The sequence below is a fragment of the Phodopus roborovskii genome, unplaced genomic scaffold (genome assembly GCF_943737965.1).
Source record: "Phodopus roborovskii unplaced genomic scaffold, PHOROB, whole genome shotgun sequence".
Lineage (NCBI taxonomy): Eukaryota > Metazoa > Chordata > Mammalia > Rodentia > Cricetidae > Phodopus > Phodopus roborovskii.
This window is the reverse complement of record NW_026126654.1, coordinates 9,114-30,880: the sequence shown is the minus strand read 5'-3', so window position 1 is coordinate 30,880 and position 21,767 is coordinate 9,114. Positions and strand designations below refer to the sequence as shown.

General features: G+C 39.5%; 1 pseudogene; it reads left to right on the top strand.

Moving 5' to 3' along the window:
- Positions 1 to 2,123: 2,123 nt before the first annotated feature.
- LOC127214099 (actin-like) lies at positions 2,124 to 3,263 on the top strand (annotated as a pseudogene).
- Positions 3,264 to 21,767: the final 18,504 nt, after the last annotated feature.

The window sequence follows — 21,767 nt, the reverse complement described above, 5'->3', positions numbered from 1 at the left end:
GCTTATCTTCAAAGAACTGATATGTTCAAACTAATAGTTGTTCAAGAAGTATTAGGGCCTATAGAAGGCACATTTTTGAGCCTGAGGAAATCAATCATATCTGCAGAAATAGAAAGTATAATAGTATACATCACCAAAGTACTAGTTCAATAGGATACTATATGCTTCTTAAATTATTTCTGATGAGTTTATAAAAGCAGATATTAAAGTAATACTTAACTGGAAGATGAAATGGATGAAGTCAAGAAACATGTGCAATGGATATTTTGCAAAAGGTGGGTAGTTGATTGTTTAGGCAGATGGTAGGAAAAGAACTTGGTGAATTATGAGTTTATCTTTCAGAATCTTGAGAGAAGTCTAACTGCATTTTTATTGTAATCATCAACAGTAGATGTTTCCTGCAGTAGGAGTTTTGTAAACAGAAGTAGGGAAATTGGGATACACTGTACCAATCACTCTCCTCCCACAACTCTCAGGTATCCAAATGTAATCTACATTAACCTTAGGTAGTGTTGGAGATAAATCTAACATTATAGGAGAAAGTCACTTTTTAACTTCATCTTATTGTATATGAACTGATTCCATAAATGAGCCTCAGAATATTTTGGCATGCCATTTGTATACATGAGGCTATTCAGCTTATTTGTATACATCTGTGCATGTTTTACTGTATGCATCAGTTATTTCAGTGCCCTTGATCAGTCATGGATAGATCTGTAGCTACAAATGTTACAGCAGAACATGAATAACATGTCTTCTTTTTTGTCCTTATCTTGCACAGTTAACATATTAGAGACCCTATTTATCCTCTAGAGCAGTTCCAGTGAGCTCTGGCTGCATGTGTCAGACCCATACAACCATAAGCTCTCATTTCTTTGTAATGCTTACCCTTTGTTTTGTTATATGAAATTTTCTTATTGTTGGTGGTATTTTATTAGGGATTTTTCTAGAATCTCAACAGAGTAGGCATGTTTTGTGCCAGTGATACACTCTAGTTAATGGTATTGTGTTGTGATATGCTCTGGGTCTACAAGGCATCACAGGGCACCCAGATGAGTGCTTCAACACAGGAAAAGTAACAGAAAATGACAAAGTGACACAAACAACACAAAATGTTCATGGGTCATTCCCATCTGACCTGCTTATTCAAGGAATAAGGAGGTTTTGCACAACTTCAGATTTGTACATCTTCTAATTCCTTATTCACATTCCCTATTGATACTTGGCTGTGACCATTTAACAAGTTCAGTCTTTCAGAAAAACTCTTACTCAGATGGAAAACACCTTCCTTTTCTGTAAACCATTCCCTTAACTTACTCATTGTGCCAAATTTAGGCACCAGACCCACAGAGAAAGATCCTCTTGCAAAGCAGTTGTGAACATGAACTGTTGTGTAAACACGGGTGTCCAAACACATAGAAATTAACTTGTATAACCTGAGTCCGTTCCAACACTGCATGCTGAGCCATTCTCTTCCTGTGTTATCCTCTGCTATTTCTAAGTAACGATATCCTAACCATGATAGTTTTAATAGAGTGATAGCTATAGCTACTCCTTTTGGTATTTCTCTTCATCTCTTAACTACACCGCTCTTTTCATGCTCTTCCCACTTTGTGCTTCAGAGTGACCAACTTATGACTTTCATTTGGGACATGGCATTTCCTAAAGTTTAAACCTCTGCCGAATAACTACTATTTCCTACTTGAAAAGTGATATCCAAACCTTACAGGCACACATCAATATTGAGTAAAATAAAGTATGTTCCTATCAGAATGATTTAAATGATTGCCCACCAGCACAGTAGTAATTTTATGATGAAAGACTGAAATAAATTTCTGTCCAATAAATAAAAATAGTTAGGAATCATTAAACACTAAGACACCCTCATAGAAAATAGCTGTTCCCTTTTCGTAGTGTGGGTATGTGTATACAGTGTTGCACTATTGACATATTGAAATACCAATTAGTATTTTTATAAGAAGTAAATATTTTCATCAACAGTTTACACCTCATTTTTTTTTTTTTTTTTTTTTTTTTTTTTTTTTTTTACTCCTGCCTACTCTTTCCCCCGTTCTATGCTGAACATCTATCTCTAGGCTGCCCTATGTTCCCTAAATGCAGCAATGGAAGAAGAAACTGCAGCAGCCCTTGTTATTGATAATACTCCTCGAACGGCAGCTGGCATTGCTGGTGAGAGGGCCCCAGGGCCGTATTCTTTCCATCATAGGGGCGGCCCTGTACCAGAGAATCATGTTGGGCATCGATGATGAGGATTTTTACATAGGCAACGAGGCCCAACGCAAGAGAGGGTATCCTGACCGAAGTACCCTGTTGAGCATGGCATCGTCACTCAACTGGGATGACATGGAGAAGATCTGGCACCACACCTCTAGGAACTGCGTGTGGCTCCCGAGGAACACCCACTGCTCCTAACCGAGCCCCCACTTAACCCACACACAGAGAGAATACGATGCAAATAATGTTTGAAACATTCAAAGCCCCGGCCATGTATGTGGCCATTCAGTCGACACTATCTCTATATGCCTCCTGGCCGAACAACAACAGGCATGACCGTTGAGTCTGGTGATGGGGTCACACATACTGTGCCCATCTACGAAGGCCAAGTCCTTCCCTATGCTATCTTGCGATTGGACCTGGCTGGCAGGGACCCAACCGACTACCTAATCAAAATTTTGTTAGAGCGGGGCTATACCTTCAATACTACTGCCTCCAGGGAGATAGTCCGTGACATCAAGGAGAAGCTATGCTATGTTGCATTGGATTTTAAAAAAAAATGGCAACTGGTGAACACTCCTGCTTAGGAGAAGAGTTACAAGCCACCTGGATGGCCAAATTATCACTCTGAGCAAGGAGCAGTTCCAGTGCCCAGAGGCACTTTTCCAGCCCCAATTTTCTGGTATCAAGTGTTGTGGCATCCACAAAACCACAATTAGTTCCATCCTGAAGTGTGATGTTGACATCCACAAGAGTCTGTATGGCAACATTGTGTTGTCTGGTGGCACCACCATGTTCCGAGGCATTAATGACAGGATGCAAAAGGAACTCATGGCCCTAGCAACCTATAAACATTTAAGGTAAAGAGCATTCCCCCTCCAAAGATGGAAAGATTTCAGTTTGGATTGGTGGCTCCATCCTGGCTTCACTGCCCAACTTTCAGGTGAATATGTATTACCAAAAGAGAATATGAGGAGTTTGGTCCTTCTATAACATCCAAAAATGTATGTAGATGGGACTCAAAGTGATTGGGTGTATAATTTTTTTTCCTGCCAGACGTTTTTATAAATTTACACAACTGTAGAGTCCTTTAAAAATAAATTAATACTTAAAGTTTGTATCTGAATATCAGCATTGGATGAAAGAACTTGCCATTTTAGATTTTGTGTTCGAGTTGTATATTTAATATCTGTGAAATGTTTAATTCCTACAAATATCTTGATTAAGTCCTTAGTCCATGTGTCTTAGTCACCTGGATGCTGAGGGAAATAGGCTAGGGAAGGGGAAACCCTGCCTGGTGAGTCTGTGAGAGCACAACGCAGTGACCTGTGTGTGCACTAACTGACTGTTGACTGTTCCAGGATTTTTTTTTCAAGTCTGGCAAGGGTCCCTGAAGCAATTACCACTTCTGTCCACCCATCTAAGCCAGTGAGGAAGTCTGGCCTTAGGATCCAGTTTTGGTTCTAGTGTTTTCTCCGAACCCCACGGGTTGTTGGGGTTGTCACTTGTCTGAAGTCAGGAATGTTTGCATTGACAATTCAATGGAATTTGGTTCTTCCCTGTTATTTCAGTAAGGTTATGTGCACTCAAGTCTTTAAGAAATGACAAATTTGGATTGCTAATGCTCAAGTGAAAAACTTAGGCCTCACAAACATGTCTGAAGGTGTTCAGGAATTTTGATTTTTACTTTGGAACACAAAATATTTTCTCAAAATAAGTTTTTAAACATCATCATAACAACCAATGGCTTTATTTATAATTACTCATTATAGTTAGCTCAGTGGGCTCTCAGCAGAATCTGTTTTGAGAGAACAAAACAATAGTTCATGAAAAGAGAGCAAAATGGAACAATGGTAGAAAAATTATGCTGCCATAAATAAGTAAATAATTACATTTCAATTATACACTCTGAGCTGCTTTCTAAAAACACACACCATTTTCTCAGCAATGTTCCCAAAGCCAAGGGGTTAAATTGAATATTTCTTTTTATCATTAATGCACCAAAATGAAATTCTTCATTGCTTGGACAACTTTTCATTCAGTCTTTGAAAGTTTCAATAAACTTTGAAAATTTTAAGAAATCTTATGCACATGACTAGCCCCTCACCAATGTCACCTGGTATTTATTAGTCTGCTTCCTTCTAGAGTTCATTGCCTTAAAAATACTGTTAGCCCAGTGAGTCTGTTAGTGCTACTCATATGTTCACGGCTGTGCAGCTACCAGCTGGAATATGACCAAATGTTCAGCAGTCAGGACTCCAATCAAAAGTGATTCTTCTACTTTGCAGCGAATGAATTCACAACAGCTACTTGAGTAGAGTGAGAGTCCTTGGGAGCCCTCCCCTCAAAATATGAAAATCTGACTGACTTAATCTTATGCCATTCTTATGTAGACCACACAAGTGACAGGAGTTGGTATATTCACCAGTCATGTCATGTTCAGAAAAGAGTATTTCCAGGAATTATCCCACAGTCAGATTTTTGAAGGTTTTTTTTTTTTTAAACCTCAAAACTCCCTGAGCCTTGGGTAATGGGAACTTATTGTAGGTAACCCAACTGAAGCTTAAGACTAAGAGTAATTTTTCTTTTCACTTTAACAGGTTTATATGTCTATGCATTAAGTACTACTTTCTGCAAAAAAAAAAATGTCTTCTCTGGCTGATGTTGAAAGCAGGACAAATCTATGAATACAATATAAATAACAAGAATTAGGTTGATAACACGACCACTGATGAAGACATCAGTGACAGGTTCTGTAACTAGGGCCTTTGACTTCCTTAGAAATGAGCATTTGACAAGGCTTAAATAGTATGTGATATCAAATCCCTCATATGAAACAGGTCTCAAATCCAATCAAAATGTGGTTGGTTGCTTACAATCCATCATGCCACCATAGCAGAAGTGGAAACATCTTACTTCTCAGTTCATTAGTACAGTATCACTGAAAGTCCATGACCGGGTAAAATCACTGATGCCTTTCATCTAAGGGCCCACAATATGAAAACCTGCCAACAGGGAGTTTACTGGTCAGTTTTGCATTGATTAATCAATGTTCTGCCACCAAAATGTGTGGGGTCTTTAGAAATATGATCTTTGCATTTAGTTATTTTGTGCAACAAGAAGCTTTGGCAAAAGCTTGTGTTGTTGTGGGTGTCTCTGCTTCTTGATCAGTAAGTAGTTCATAGGCAAGTATTCAACACCAGGTTCTTTTTTTTTCGCTCATTTACGTATTTATTTTTATTCTTTTACTATTTTACATATTGAACTCAGGCCCCTCTTCCTCCCCCTCTCTTTCCCTCCCTCCCCTCTCTCCTTTGCTCCCATGCAATCTCAACCATCCTCCCATTCCATCCCCCCAAAACACACACACACTCCACAAGGAAGGTGATATCTTCCAGCAAGCGTCAAGAAAATATGTCAAGTCATTTGGAGTAGGAACTAGGCCTGCCCTCCTGCCTCTAGGTTAAGGGATTATCCCTCCATGAGGAATTTGCTCCCAAAGTCCTTTTTGCACCAGGGATACATCCTGGTTCTACTGTCAGAGGTCCCTTAGATTGCCGAGGACTTCTGGGACCCATATTCAGGGGGTCTGAGTCATTCCAATGCTGGTTTCCAAAGTATCAGTGTGGGGTCCATTTGCTCCTCTTTGTTCAGGTCAGCTGTCTCTGACAGTGGGTTTCTATAGCCTGGTCTTGTCCTCCCTCTCTGTATCTGGATTCCAGTCTGGCTCAGTGTTTAGCTATGGGTGTCTGTTTCTGTTTCTGTCACCTACTAAATGAGGACTCCATGATGGTAGATAACTTAGTCATCAGTCTCATTATCAGGGAACGGCATTTATGTTAGCCTTTCCACTGTTGCTCAAATTGATAGTAGGGGTCAGTCTTGTAATTCTCTAGACATTTCTCTAAAGTCAGTTCTCTTCAAAACTATAAGGGCTCATTTATTTTATGGTATCTCTCTTTTTATTTCTCTTGTCTATTCCTCCCCTGACTCTACATTCCTAGTCCCATGTGCTTTCTTCTCCTCCCCTTCTTTTCTCTTAGCTCCATCTCCACTCACTGCCCCTCCCCCAATTCCTATATGCTCAGGAGATCTTGTCCCTTTCCCTTCTGGAGGGACCTTATATAAATCCCTTTAGGAATTCTCTCCTTGTATCCTAGTTTCTCTGTGGTGTGAGTTATAGGCTGATGATCCTTTGCTCTAAGTCTAAAAATCCATATATGAATGAGTACATACCATATTCCCTTTTGTGACTGGGTTATCTTCACTCAGGATGGTTTCTTCAAGATCCACCTATTTGCATGCTAATTTCAGGATTCCACAATTTTTTTTCATAGAGTAGTATTCCATTGTGTAAATGTGCCACATCTTCTTTATCCATTCTTCAGTTGATGGTTATCTAGGTTGTTTCCAGGTTCTTGCTATTACAAATAATGTATCTGGTTCTTTTTGAAGTTATATTCAAAGTCCAAAGGATTCTCCAAGCAGCATTTCAAATACTTTCCATTTTCCTCTGCATATACTCTTTAGTATATATTTTAAATTCAATTAGTGGATTTCTACATACTTCTTCGTGGATCTTTAGTTTTGGTTAACCCACACCTTATGCCTGCCCTCACATACCCTTTACTCTCATATCCACTTGAAATTTTAGTTTATTCTCCCACTGTTATTTTTTTGTCAACTTTGGTCTATTGTCTCCTCCAATCATATTTTACTCAGGTGGCAAAATGATGAGTTAATATAGTGTCTTTACCTAATCCTCATTTTGATGAAGCATTTACCTCTCATTTCCCCACATCCTAACACCTCCATGTTTAGATATTTTTCAGCTTTCCCTTCCATACTGTATTTTTCAGTCTCTTCTCCCCTGCCAATAGGTCCATCCACAATGCTTCATTTCTAATTATACAGCTTCCAAGTGTAGCCCTGTTTAGCATACAGAACCTTCAAAGATAGGGTTCCACATATTATGAGAACATACAACATTTGACTTTTTGAACCTGGTTGATCTGGGAATATATTTTTATCTGGCCATATATTGTCCTGAAATTTTCATTTCATTATTTTTACAGAGGAGTGATTGTATACATACAAGCACACACACAAACACACACACACACACACACACACACACACACACACACAAATATACTTGGCTGTTTTGACACATATAACTTGCCTGTCACATGTCACTTGCACTTGTGTCTATGCACGTGACTACTTAATCCTCTGAGTATCAATTGGATGATGCTCAGAATAAACGTGGCTATTATGTGAGAACTTAATCACAATATTTATCAGCCCCATTCCCTCATTTCCCACTGTTATCTTAGAGTGGTAAACACATTATCATTGGGAGACTTTGTGTTACTGTTTCAAGTTTGCTTTGAGTTTTAAATCAGTTTAAATCACTTATTTTATCTGGTTTAAATATTTATAGAGGATGATTCTAGAAATGCATCCAGTGATTTTATGTGTTCTAATTTAGTGGAGTAGGACTCTTTTTTGTTTCTAATTATGCCCATATTATTTGAATTTCATGCATACCTGTAGTAAAGTTTACTAATTTCATGCCTTCTTTTACTAACTGAGGTATTTCATCCATTGATTTGTCTAAAAGTTTATCAATAGTATTTGCTTTTTCAAAGAGTCAATTCCATTTTAATAATATTTTAATTTTCTGTTCCACTAGTTTCAGCCACACTTTTTGATCTTTTCCGATTATGTTTCTAGATATTTTTTTCAAGGCCTTAAGAATAATCACATCAAATTATTGGGACTTGCTAGGTTATGGTTTCACATGCCTTTAAAACAACCACTCGGGAGGCAGAGGCAGTTGGGTCCCTGTGAGTTTGAGGCCAGTCTGTCTACAGAGGCATTCCAGGAGAGACAACAAAGCTACAAATAGAAATCCTGTCTGGAAAAAAACAAAACCAGAAAAAGGAAAAAAGAATATTATTGGGACTTCTTAAAAGGTAGATAATTATCAGTGTAAACAATTCCCTTTAAGACTGCCTTCCTTGTGTCCCACTGTGTTTTTGGTTGTGAGCCTAGCCTTTAATGGCTGATCCATCTCTCCAGCTCATGTCCCATTTATAATTTTGGTTTTTTTTTTTTAGGTTTAATTTAGGTTTACAAAACATTTTAAAAGTTCTTCCTTGCTTTCTTCATTGACACACTTACCATAACACAGCCAGTGAGGTTTTGTATTCTCCGTGGTTTCTATTACTATGGATGTCTATAATAATTCCATGGCTTGTATATACCTTCCCACCATTCATCTTAGATGGTTCTATTTGTTATAAGAAAGTGTTTCTCGGGGCAGTAGAAAGATGAATGGTATTTTCTAGTATATTCTACTTGGCAGTGTGTTTTATTGTGGAGTTAAGACTTAACATCAGCGTTCCCGGTTGAAATATGTGTATCATTTTGTTTTCTGAGACTATTTTGAAGGACTGTTCTGCTATCTCTTGTTTATTCCATGTGACATCTTAGCTGTGCTTTCATTATCTCCTCAGACCGAAACAGGCTTTCAAGAATCCTCATGGAAAAATGTTAGCTCTCTTTCAACCCCAGCACTTTCGCTGGATATAGCAGTTTGTGCTTTACAGTATTGCTCTGTCAAACGCAGACTCTGTCTCTCTAGGCACATCTGGCTTTTACATTTTCTGTCTCACAATCAATTGTTATTATAGCGAGTTTCTGTTTATAAGAGTGTTCTGAGACGGGGAAGAGACAAGATCTGAGAGCACATGGGGAGAGGGGGCAGTGATGAACTATTACTACAAGGAATTTTGAAGTTTTTCCACTTTTATATTGGAACTCTCCAAGACAACAATATAATTGGAGGGATAACACATCAGTCAGTCTAAACATGAAAGAACCCATGCTGTAGATGTTCATCTCCTCATCCCAAGATGATCACCTTGTCCAGGTGTGGCTGAGAGCAAAAGATCTGAGTGAAATTTTTCTATGGAGACATTATAAGACATGGCTAATGACAGATCCTTAAGAAGTCAACTTCATGCACACCAGGTAGACACCTTCAGGTTATGTTAATTGGCACCCCCAGCTGTCTATTCTTTAGAAACGAGTAGAGCATTGGACCCAAGGAAAATTCTATTAGTGAAACCTGGATGTGACCATCCAACAGGATAACCTGTGGGTGAATAGAGACTGGAAGGCTTCAAGCATGTACCAGTAATGTTTGAAAAAGTATGCTTCCCATCCCTAGTCCCCCCAAGACATTGCCTACAAGTCATTCAGAGTGGAGATTTAAACCGTACTGACCCTCCAGTGACAGACACCTAGGAATGGTGGATGAAGACCCAGTATAGCTAAAGAGAGGATGTAGATAACTCTCTGATGCATTTAACTCACATGGTAGTTTAATAGACAGGTATTTTTAAACAAACCTGATAGACATATATATATATATATATACGCATATATATATATATATATAGTCAGATTTTTGCAATTATTGCTTTAGACCTTAGAAGTTTATCAAATCATATATAATATCTTTAAATCTCATTATTTATAGCACTTAAATAATGTTATGTTCTGACCTTTAGAGCTTAGAGAAGCTGCAAGAGTTGGTGGTATGCTTAATCCCACCACTAGGGAGGCAGAGGCAGCCTGCCTCTAGAGGGTGAGTTCCAGGACAAACTCCAAAACAATACACAGAAAGCCCATGTCTCAAAAAACAAAACAAACAAAAAACCAGAACAAAATCCTTTGAAAAGCTTAGAAAATCCATTCTAGTTTTCTATTCTATAAACATTTATCTGATTTATCTGTATCATATTTATATATACATATATGTATATATATATTAATTGTACTAAAACAATTATACTGTTTTATCCTTATACTGTTTGATCTATTAATACAATGAATTTTTAGATTTTTATACTCATATAAATACATCACTCTTGATATTTTTGAAGAAAATTTGCTGAATTGGGTGTACTTCCAATTTGTGTCTGTGTGTCTGTGTATAGGGGAGTATTAAGATGTAAGAAGTTGTGGTTGGCTTAGTTAAGCATAGCTAATGATAGAAAAATAACAGTTGTTCAACTTAGAAGAAAGAGCAGAAGCCCTATAATGGATATTTACGAATTCATTTATTAGTTTACAATTAAAGAGACGACACAAAAAAAAAAAATTTTTAAATATTTGTATTTGCGTAATATATATGTATGTAGTGTAGGGTGGGTGGGGGTATGTTATTTTCAGCTAAAATGAAGGAAAGTGTGTGTGTGTGTGTGTGTTATTTTCACTTAAATTGAGTGGAAACAATAAACAAATTAAAAAAAAATGTTTGGGAGCAGGAGCAATCACCATTTTAGTCTGTAAGTGCTAGCAAACCACCGGAGCAGATGTTTAGTGGCAGCAGTTGGGAATTATTCTCCATTGGGATCTGTGAATTGTAAAAGGGTTACTATTTTCGCACCTCTGCCTTATATAAAAACCATGGTCAAAAAAATTAAATAGCCATTCATGAAAATAGAGAAATGATCATCTTTAAGCTTATGGGAGCTGAACCCATAAGCAGCTGACAGGGTGTTAGGAATCTTTCTTCAGGTGTGAATAAATAGGAAGAGAGGAGAAAATTAGGCTTCCCAAGTCTCCCTAAGGAATATTTCCTAGCTCAGTTCCAAGATAGGTGCAGGGTTCTGGCAGTTCTCTGCCCATAGAGTTAGTGGGCTGGCTTTCCCTGTTTTGAATATGTTTAGCCTATTAGTTTTCTTCTTATTCCTGTGAGAATCGGTGAGCAGTTTGACAGCAGGACAGGAGTTTGGAGGATAATTCTAGAGAAAACACTGAGTCTGCTGTCCAAATGTCACATTACAGAGCCAGTTTCTAGAATTTACAACATAGTTTGTACTAGAGATGACTATATATAAAATTACATGAAGTGAAAATAACAGTAATAATTTTGTGTGGGACTTTTCCTGAACAGACAGGATATACATCTATTCAGATACAGGGCCAGGATAATGAATACTCCAAAGTCCAATTTGTGGATCGGTAGTGTTTGTCGGGGCTATTTACAGGAGCTGGGATGATTCCAATGTTTCTGTATCAGCAAAAAGTCCACCTTGGTGTGACTGATGACTCATGAATGCTGTAGCCTTGGAGCCCTCTCTGCTAGACTCACAGGAAACTCTTTGGGGCAAAGAATCTCCACCCGGCAACTTGGTTGAACCTCTAGCCAGTTGTTGGTCATTACTTCCATAATCTTGAGGAAGGGTCATTATGACCCTCAGACCTATAGAGCTGCTTTCATTTACTGAGTCTCATGAGCCCCTTCAATGAGGGAATATTTCTATTCAAAGGAGCTAACTGCACTCCCATCACTTCAATGACTCTCATTCCTCCCCCTTCGCTTCTTCTGTGATAGTGAGATAAAGGACTACATAGGGCTAAGAACGGGATGGTCTTGCCACAGGGACAGTCACATGTCCTCATTGGCTATTGCTAATGGTTCTGAATCTCTGAAGTATACAATACCTTCCAAATGCAAGTCTCCTTCCATGACCCATTGCAGGTGACACCAGTAGTGATCTATAAGGACAGATACAATGTTAAGAAGGCAGCCACATCACATCCATTTATCAACAAATAACATTGAACTCCACACTGGGGTCGGTGACCTTCCTACCAACAGATTTTTGTGCTGAATGTCAGTTCCAGGTGTGAATTCCCTCTTGCAGAGTGATTATAAATCCCATAACAAAGATATTGGTGGTACTCTGGGTGATAGTTGTGCCACTATCTCACCAGAGCCAAGCTGGACTGTTGGTGATAATTATTTCCTAGAAAGCCACATAGCAACACCAGGTACTGGAAAGCTAGCCAGTACAGACATAGTATGAAAGCCAATTCTAATTTTATTTCTCCATGTCCTGCATCCAAAGTATGTAATGTCTTCAGCAATAAAGTGCTACTTTCTCATTCTGGAATGCAAATGAGGCAGTGTCGAAGAATTTAGAGACTCTCCTAGCCAATGACATTTGGTACTAAGATTTTCATTCAAACCTATTTGTCGTTGGGAGTGCCTTTTTCTATAGATGCGGTGTTTCCTCTATACATAATCATTTTGCTTTTTCTCATCATCATTTTCATTTTGAAGATGGCTTTTAAATATTTAATCACATGTATGCATTTGTCTCAGTCATTGTTCTGTTGCTGTGAAGCCATACCATTCCACAGACAACTATTAGGAGAGAAAAACATTTAATTTGGTGTTTAGTTATGGCTTCATTAATAGTCTCGGAGGTTTAGGGCATTAATGGTTTCAGAAGTTGAATCTGTTATGACAGCCTTGGCTAAGCAAAATATTTCTATCTCAGTATGTATTTTCCTGAAGAGATTTGCACACAACTTACCTGCCCTTAGATAAGCTTAGCCCTCTTTACCTGTATTGTTTTATCCCATCCTCAGGGATGCCCATTTCCCCATGATGGTTTCACAGCTTCCTAGAAGGGAAATAAAAATTGAGTCCATGAGGATATGTGCTCCACTACCGAAGAGCTGAATACATTTGCTAATTCATTCAAGCAGAAGTCTGGGGAATATGTGTGGGGATGGATTTTACAGGTATGGGATAATGGTGGAAAGAACATAAAACTAGAGCAGCCTGAGTTTACTGATATAGATCAAAGGAGTGGAGAGTCTAGGGTTAATACAGAAGCTAGAAAGTTAAAAACAAAAATGGGTCAAATGTTTACTTGAAAAGTTGGCTGAGGCGTTCAAAAGATGGCGTGCTGAAAAGCAGTTAAGAGATGCCCCCATATTCCTTGACTTCACCTAGAAGAAGGACATTTAAGGTTTGGGAAATTTCAATTCTAGAGTTGGTGTGCTGTGTAAAACCTAATCTTCCAATGGGAAGGCCTAGAAGAGTTGCCTTACAAAATTCCTACAAGATGAAAATGCTGAGAGGGACACCAGTACATTTGAAGAAATTTGCTATTGTCCCTTTCCTTGTTCCAGACCGAAGGGTGGACATGCTGCTGCTCAGCTGGATAAATGAAATACAGTGGGTTCAGTTGGGCTGTGAGGTACCGGGCCAGGTGGCAGCATTCAATTGCTAAAGCAAGGTAAATGTACTCATCATAATGGATAGCATAGACATGACAATGTGTTTTGGCCCAACCAGGAATGATCAGCACAAGCAAAGTGCATTTTTTATTAGCATGGCTTGTATAATAAATGTTAGTGTTTCCGGGCACAAAATAGATAAGAATCATACTGAATTTTTATTAAATCTGTATGGTCGAAAATCCGCAAACCAATGAGAGAAGAACTACATTGAATCACAGCAAAAGACAATCTCAGCCAGTGAATCACTTTCCAGACATGAGCCAGGTTGCAGATCCATAATCCCTTGAATGAAGGGGTGGCCAGGCTCCCCCCGAGGAAGGACCTTCCTAAGATACATAAAAGTCTTTCTTTGTTAGCCTTTCTCTAGTTCATCCCCCAAATGACCTATGGCTTTACAATGGTAAGTGTACACACTGTGGGAAAGGAAACAATCAGAGTGTCCAGGTTCTACTGGATACAGGTTTTGAGTTGATACTGATTGCAGGAGGTCCCAAGAATCATTGTGTCCCTCCAGTTAAAGTAACCGCTTATGGAAGGCCAGGTGAGTAATGGAGCTTTGGCTGAAATATGACTCATATTAGACCCTGGAGTCCCTGAACTCACACTGTGTTTATTTCCCCAGTTCCAGAATGCATAGTAAGACAGATATACTTAGAAGTAGGCAGAAGTCTCCATTTGATTTCCTGACCTGTGGAATTAGGGTTGTTATGGTTGGAAGGCTAAATGGAAGGCTTTAGAGTTGCCTCTGTCAAAGAAAATAATGAAGCAAAACTAGTCTAGCATCCCTAGAGGGAACAACAGAAATCAGAGGCACCATCATGGACTGCTGCATAGCTGCATGGCTGCTGATTCTCCCAAATCTCTCTGTAATTCTCCTATCTGGCCCAAGCAGAGGACAGATGGATCACTGAGAATGGCAGTTGACTAAAAATCTTGATCAGGTAGTAACTCTGATTGCAGCTTCTGCACCAGACATAGTGTCCTAACTTGATTTGAGCACATTAACACACCTCCTGGTAATAGTATGCAGCTACTGATTTAGCAAATGCTTTTTGTTTCCTACGAATGCCTGGCTGAGGACCAGGTTTCCTGATGGTTCTGCATGTTATACAAGCACCACCCAGAAGTACAGCATTACAGCTTCAGCACTACAACCCCTTTATGGGACAAATCTGAAAGACAGTGGCAAAGGGAAATCTTCACAGTGGGAAGAACATGCAGTACACATAGTATTCTAGTTATTTTGTTCATTGACTCATGGACTGTAGCCAATGGTTTGGCTTGATGGTCAGGGACTTGAAAAGAGCATGATTGGAAAATTGGTGAGAAAGATATCTGGGGGAAAGAATGTGGCTACATCTCTGCAAATGGGCAAAGGATGTGAGGATACTTGTGTCCCAAGTAAATGTTCGTTCAAAGGTGACCAGCAGAGGTAATCAAGTAGATAAAATGACTTATTCTGGGGACAAACAGGCTTTCTCCCCAGCCATTCCTGGCATTGCTCAATGGGCTCAAAAACAAAGTAACCATGGTGGCAGAGATGGGGTCATGCATGGGCTCAGCAACCTGGACTTCCACTGACCAAGGCTGGCTGGGCTACAGCTCTGTCTGAGTGCCACATCTTCCAGCAGCAGAAACCAACACTAGGTCCCAGATATGGCACCTTTCCCTGGCAGGTTGAAGATATTGGACCGGTGCCTCTGTGAAAAGGACAGGTTTTGTCTTTAATGGAGTAGATAATTATTCTGGTTTGGGATTTGCCTCTCCTGCACATAATTCAGCAGACAAATGCACCGTCCGTGGTCTTATAGACTGCTTCATTGAACATCGTCGTATTTCACACAGAATGATTCTGACCAAGGAATTCCCTTCACAGATAAGTGTGAAATTCAACCCATGATCATGGGATCCACTGGTCTCTCCGTGCTCCCCACCATCCTGAAGCAGCTGGGCTGATAGGATGATGAAATGGCCTTTGACTCCACCCTGGAGATCTAGGGCAGGTTTCTCCAGAAAGCAGCATATGATGTTTTTAATCTGTGACCAATGTATGTATGGTTTATCCCATAGCCAGGATACACATGTCTTGGAATCTAGGGGTGGAAGGGAGTAGTTCCTCTCACTGGTACCCTAGTAACCCACTAGGGAAATGTTTATTTCCTGGTCCCTCAACCATAATGCTTCTACCGTATTTGATTTGGTTCCAGGGGCCAGTGCACCTGAAATGAGCCATAACAAACATTCCATTGAACTTTAAGCTCAGACTTCCCTTGGTCACTTTGGTCTTCTGATCCTCTTAACCCAACAGGCTAAGTAAAATATAACCGTGTTTGGAGCAGCAATTGCTCTAAATAACCATGAGCCAAGTGCATTGTTTCTCCACATTGGAGGTAAGATTATATCTGAAGTGCAGGGAATCCACTGAGGCATCTCTCGGTGCCACCATGTCCTATGATGAAAGACAGTGGTAACTCCAACAGGCTACCCAGGAAGGATGACAGAGGGCACAGACATTCAGTAATGAAGGTATGTGTCACTCCTCCATGAAAACTCAAGGCCTGCACAGGTGCTTGCAGAGCTTGGTGGAAATACAGAATGGCTAGTAGAGGAAGTTTTAAGAACCATATAAGGCCACATGACCGTTGCAGAAATGAGGTTTATAACCATCATGAGTGATTCTGTTGGATTAAGAATGCATTAGAACTGCTATTTGTATTATCTTCCAGTTTGTGAATCATATGTTGTAACATCATTTAAGAGATTGCTAGGAAAATGTCAGCAAACCGACTCAAAACGCACGAAGTTCAGAATACTTCCGATGAATTATTACACTGTCTCCTGTTATTATTAGTATTCAATTCTCACCATCATGTGGAGATGATACACCCTGGACCATCCATCTTTCTTAACACAATGTTTGTCTCAGTGAGGTTTCTATTGCTGTGAAAAGACACCATGACTATGGCAACTCATATAGGAAATATCTGTCTCCTTATAGTTGCAGAGGTTCAGTCCATCATCGTCATGATGGGGAGCATAATGGCGTGCAGGTATATGTGGATCTGAAACCAAGAGTACTTACATCTTGTTCAGAGGCAACAGGAAGTTACATTGAGGGAAGCTTGAGCAAAAGAGAACTCAAAGCCCTCCCCCACAGTGACACACTTCCTCCAACAAGGTCAAGCCTCCAAATAGTGAAACTCCCTTTGGGGGCCATGTTGTTTCAATCCATCAAAGCAATCCTAAATGTGTTTATACTTAACACACACATTCAAGATGAGAGACCCATAAATTCAGACTAATCCACAGCTTGCCTTGACAACAGCAACATAACTAAGTAACTGAAAGAAAACTCATATGAAAAACCAGGGTTTATAAATATGCTGAAGGCCATCATCATTCAATTTATGTTGTGGTCCTCCAGGGCTGAACTGGTCTTGTGTTTAACCTGAGGTGAGATCCTCTGATGGGAATTGTTGAAAGTCTGTCCTGGTTTCTAGTTGTTCTTGTGAGATTTCTACTGAAATAGACCAGGTCTGCTATCCAAGGGATGAGCTGTCTGTCTGGCCTTGATGTCTAAGCAGTTCTTCAAAGAAGCTGTTGACGCCTTGTCCATCTGCCTCTGACTTCTATACTGATGTCCCTAGAACTTCCAGTCCAGGTCAGAAAGAAGTGAGCAGGTGTGGGGTATTTGAGCCATGGACTGTAAAGAGCAAGACATATGCAGGAAGGTCAGGTGGCACATGCATCCACCAGCTATGCTCCATTCTTGCTATTTCAGTAGAAATCTGATGGAGGTCTCTTCTCTACAGAAAGTTACCTAGTCTGGGTTCTGGTGGAAGGTAGGGCACAGAGCCCAGGCACTGGCACTGGCACCTGGCATCTTTGCATTGTTAGCATACTTCTGCCAGTAAACCTGTTTCACAGGCAGATGACAAAGTTAGTTCTGAGAGTGATGTTTTCAAGTCCTGTTTGGTAAGTCTTTCTTATTTTTAAGTCTCTTTTATTTGCATACTGGTGATACCAATGAAACAGAAATTTCATTTTTATGTTTGTACACGTGGAAGAACAATTTTGAGGTAGACTATAATAGTGTCTCATCAGTTGTATGAGAACAGTCCAGTATTGCTTAGGAGAGCCATGTAAAGGTTGAATTAAGATATTGCTGGAGTTTTTATAATACCTGGCTGGTCATTGCCATTTACTATGAATTTTAGATATTTCTACTTTAAAGTTGTACCATCATCTTTTTTCAGGGTAACACAGGAATACACAATAAAATTAAGATTTCTCTCCGTGAAAAATTTCTCTGTGTGGAAAAGTTAACAACTTATGCAAGGTAGATTTTTTAGGAAGGTTGACTAACTTGCCTCTCCTGATGAGGGGGAAACCAGAAACAGAGAAACCAAGGGACTGGAGGCAGCTGAGCACTTGGAGTGGGATGTGCAGGACAAGGCTTGTTTTTATTAGTATGGTTCTTTTGGTAACAGAGTTACAAATCTACATTTCAGTGGGAAAGACTGTGTCAAGGCCAGTACTTTCAGGGTTATTGAATACACAGCATTGTTTGTTTACAGAGAAACATTTGATATGTGGCACCATCATTTACCCGAACTATTCTTTAGACATGGAGGAAGTCATGTATTCCTGTGTTCCTTGTCACATTTGGTGGCATTGCAAGTTCTCTTCTTTAGAAATGCCAACCACCAGATGTTTACATGCCCATGTCACAAGTTCACTAAATACTCACATAAACTTAATACTCAGCCCAACATTCAATATTGGCTTCATGTCAGTTCAAGTGTGTTACAAGTTTTACCCTCCTACATCTTTAAGTAGATTGTGATTAATGACATGAGACTTAAGAGATTGAGACCACTCAGAAGTATGCAAAGGCCAAAAAAAAGTTCTTCATAAGAAACAGACTGCCGATATTCTTAAGAAAAGGAGAACAACCTTGCAAAAGGGAGCTTGGGGTTGTATAGGGTGTGGTTTTAGCTTGCAATGGACTGTGGACAGACTTGAGATAAGATGGATACCTCTCTGGTCCTGGCCCTTCAGGAACAGCAGGATTCTATTGTGATAAAACTCTTACCAGAAGCAATCTATAGAGGACAGTGTTATCCATCTAATTTGGCATTTCATCATGTTGGGGATTCAGGTCAGGAACACAAGGGAGGAAACTCTGCAGGTGCAGGAACTGATCAGAGACCATGAGGAATGCTGCATCTGCTTGTTCCATTTGTTTCTTATACAACCCAGAACCAACAGCCCAGAGTGGCCTCTAGTACACTGAGCCCTCCTACATCCATCATTAATCAAGAACATCCCACAAACTTCATATACACACCAAACTGATGGAGGCATTTTCTCAAATGTAGGTCCTCTTCCCAAATAATTCTAGCTGTGTTAAGCTTAATAAAACCAACCAGGACAAATGGTCCGTTTATACAGTACTACCTAGTGATTGAAAAGAAAAGCAAACAACCAAGGCAAAATGGTTCATGAGTGAAGTTTAACCATGCTTCCAAGTGAAAGATAAGCCTGAAAATTTTACCAGTGCTTCAGATGCAGATAGAAAAGATTTGGAAGCTGTATAGTTATTTTTTTTATTTATAAGTTTTTTATTTAATTTATATAACAAAGTCCAATTAAATGAAAACAAACATTTATACATAATATTTGGGAATTTGGGCGCTGCTCTTTCCAAACCACTTCCTGCTGGTAAGAAGGCTATTTAAGTGGGATTCAAGAGGCAGAGAAAGAAATTTGAGAACATCACCCTTTGCTAACATCCATGCTGTATAGTTATTTGCTGTCCTTGGGTGCGTTTCATTGTGGCAGCTGGGACCCTTGGATCAGGATAATAGTACATACTTCCAAATAATGTACCTTCAGATGACCTGCCTGTTACTTTTGGTTTTGAGTTAAGTACTCAGGGAGTTCCCTTATAAGTATCCACTCTGGACAAAAGTATGGTTATTTTTTTTTCCCTATGAATGAAAAGTGCATTTTAACATTATGTGTTTGTCTGTACAGTATGGGTATGTGCTTGTGTGTGTGTAGGTACAGTTTGTGTGGCTTTGGGTAAGGACAACATATTAGTATTTGGATGTGTGTGTTTGTGTGTGTATGGATAGTATGTGGTGTGTGTGTATGTACAGTATGTGAGTATTTGCATGTATGGCTGTAAGTACAGAATGTGTATGTACATACATTTATGCACATGTATGTAAACTATATAGATATGTATAGATGTATGGTATATATGTATGCATATATATGTACAGTATGTGCCATGTGAGTGTATATACACATATGTGTGTGTAGCATGTGTGTGTATGTATACTATGTGGGGTGTGTGTGCATGTGGGAGTGTATGTGTATAGTATATGGGTATATGCGTATGTAGAGTATGTGGTATTTTATTGTTTACAGTATGTGCGTGTGTGTGTGTGTGACAGTATATGAATATGAGCATGTGTGTGTGTGTATGCATAATATGTGGGTATATGGCCTTTGCAAAGTACAGCATGGGGTAAGTGCAACTGTGTGTGCATGTATACTATGTGGGTGTGTGGGTTTTTGTTTATGTACATATTGTGGTTATGTGTGTGTGTACATTTAAGATATGTGGGTATATCTCATTTGTGTGTGTATGAACCTATGTGGGTGTGTGGTTGTGTATGTATGTACAATATGTGGGTTGTGCGTGTGTATAATACCATATGGCTTGTACATGTGTGTGGATGCACAGTATGTGGTTTATGCATCTGTGTGAATGTGTTCTTAGGAGGTCAGAGTCATCACATCCTTTGGATCTGTGCTAAATACAGTTGTAGACACTGGTTGTGGGTTCTGGGAACTGAACTGTAGTCTTTGGAAGAGCAGAAAGCATTCATACATATTGGAGCTATTTTATGCTATTTGCTATGGACAATTTTGCTGTATACTTTTTTTAACGAAATTTGGGTTGTTAGATGTGAAGTCTTTGAAAAGCAGGGCAAATATGCACATAACCACAGAGGTTAAGAACAGACTAAGGGCTAGGGAGAGGGAAGAACCTTGCAAGGAAGGGGAAACAGAATAAATAAATTTACTTGTTTGAAAAATGGTCCACATAAGAATTGACACTTTAGATTGTGGCTTTGTTAGGAAAAAGGGTAGCCTTGTTAGAGGAATGTCACTGTGGGGGTGGGTTTTGAGGCCTCACTTGATCAAGCTCCACCCAGTAACAAAGATTCCTTCTTGTGCATGAGAATCAAGACACAGAAGAGCACCCAGCCCTTCTCCAGCACCATGTATGACTCCACACCATCCTGTCTAACAGTGACGCATAATGGATCAAACCTCTAAATTTATAAACCAGCCCAATTGTCATTTCCTTTATATGAGTTGTTGAGGCCATAGTATATCTTCACAGCAATGGAAAGCCTATGACAACGTGCATAGAAAGTGGTGGTAGGGGCTAGAACAGGTGTATCCAGCAAAAGAGAGGAGGAAGTGGTTGTAAGGCAGAAGAAATACAGTGAGGGACAGCTAAAAGTAAGGAATATTTGAAGGCAATATGGAAACTGAATACAGTAAAAGCAACATATTTTATATAATACATATACATTAAATATGTAGCACACAGACATGGGCACACAGAGATAAACACACACACACACAAACACACACACGTGACACACCCTACCAAGATATCTAAGATATCTCTGCCATCAAATGAAACGCTCATTACCAGGAATGGGGTTACATTTAATAAATATACACCAAAAAGAGTCTTACAGAACCTTCCAAATAATTTAGATTTGATAAGGTTATTAACTGCTCACCACAAACTAGTGGTAAGATATAATTAAGGAAGCTAACACTCATATGACTTACGCAGTGGGAAAAGCCAAGCTAGTGATAACTTAGAGTCTCCCTATATTGACTAGTGTTCATGGTACTGGTAGGCACTTTTGCACACTACCAGAGGAGAAAGGGAAACACAGGCCTGGCTACAAAGCTTGTGTCTAAAAGGTGCTTCTAAAAAGGACATCGCTGGTGCACTAGTAGCTCAAAAATTGGGAGAGTAACAGGCCACTATGTGATTGCAGTTAAGGCCTACTGTACAGATGAAAGGGCATCCACGATATCGTTGGATGGCTAACAATATAACATTAGATAGGGCATGAGTCTAAGAAAAGAACAAATACTACTGTTCAGCTAAACAAACATAGCAATAAACATACTCTAATGACACTCTGCTATAGAAATGGATCAATGTCTCCCTCAGCCATCAACAGAGAACCTTCTTCCTGCAGCAGATGGTGGCAAATACAGGGACAACTGAATAATATGAAGAGAAGGGGAGACTGCCTGGGACACTAATCCTAAATGGGATGTCTCCATCAAATCCTCCCCAACAGAGG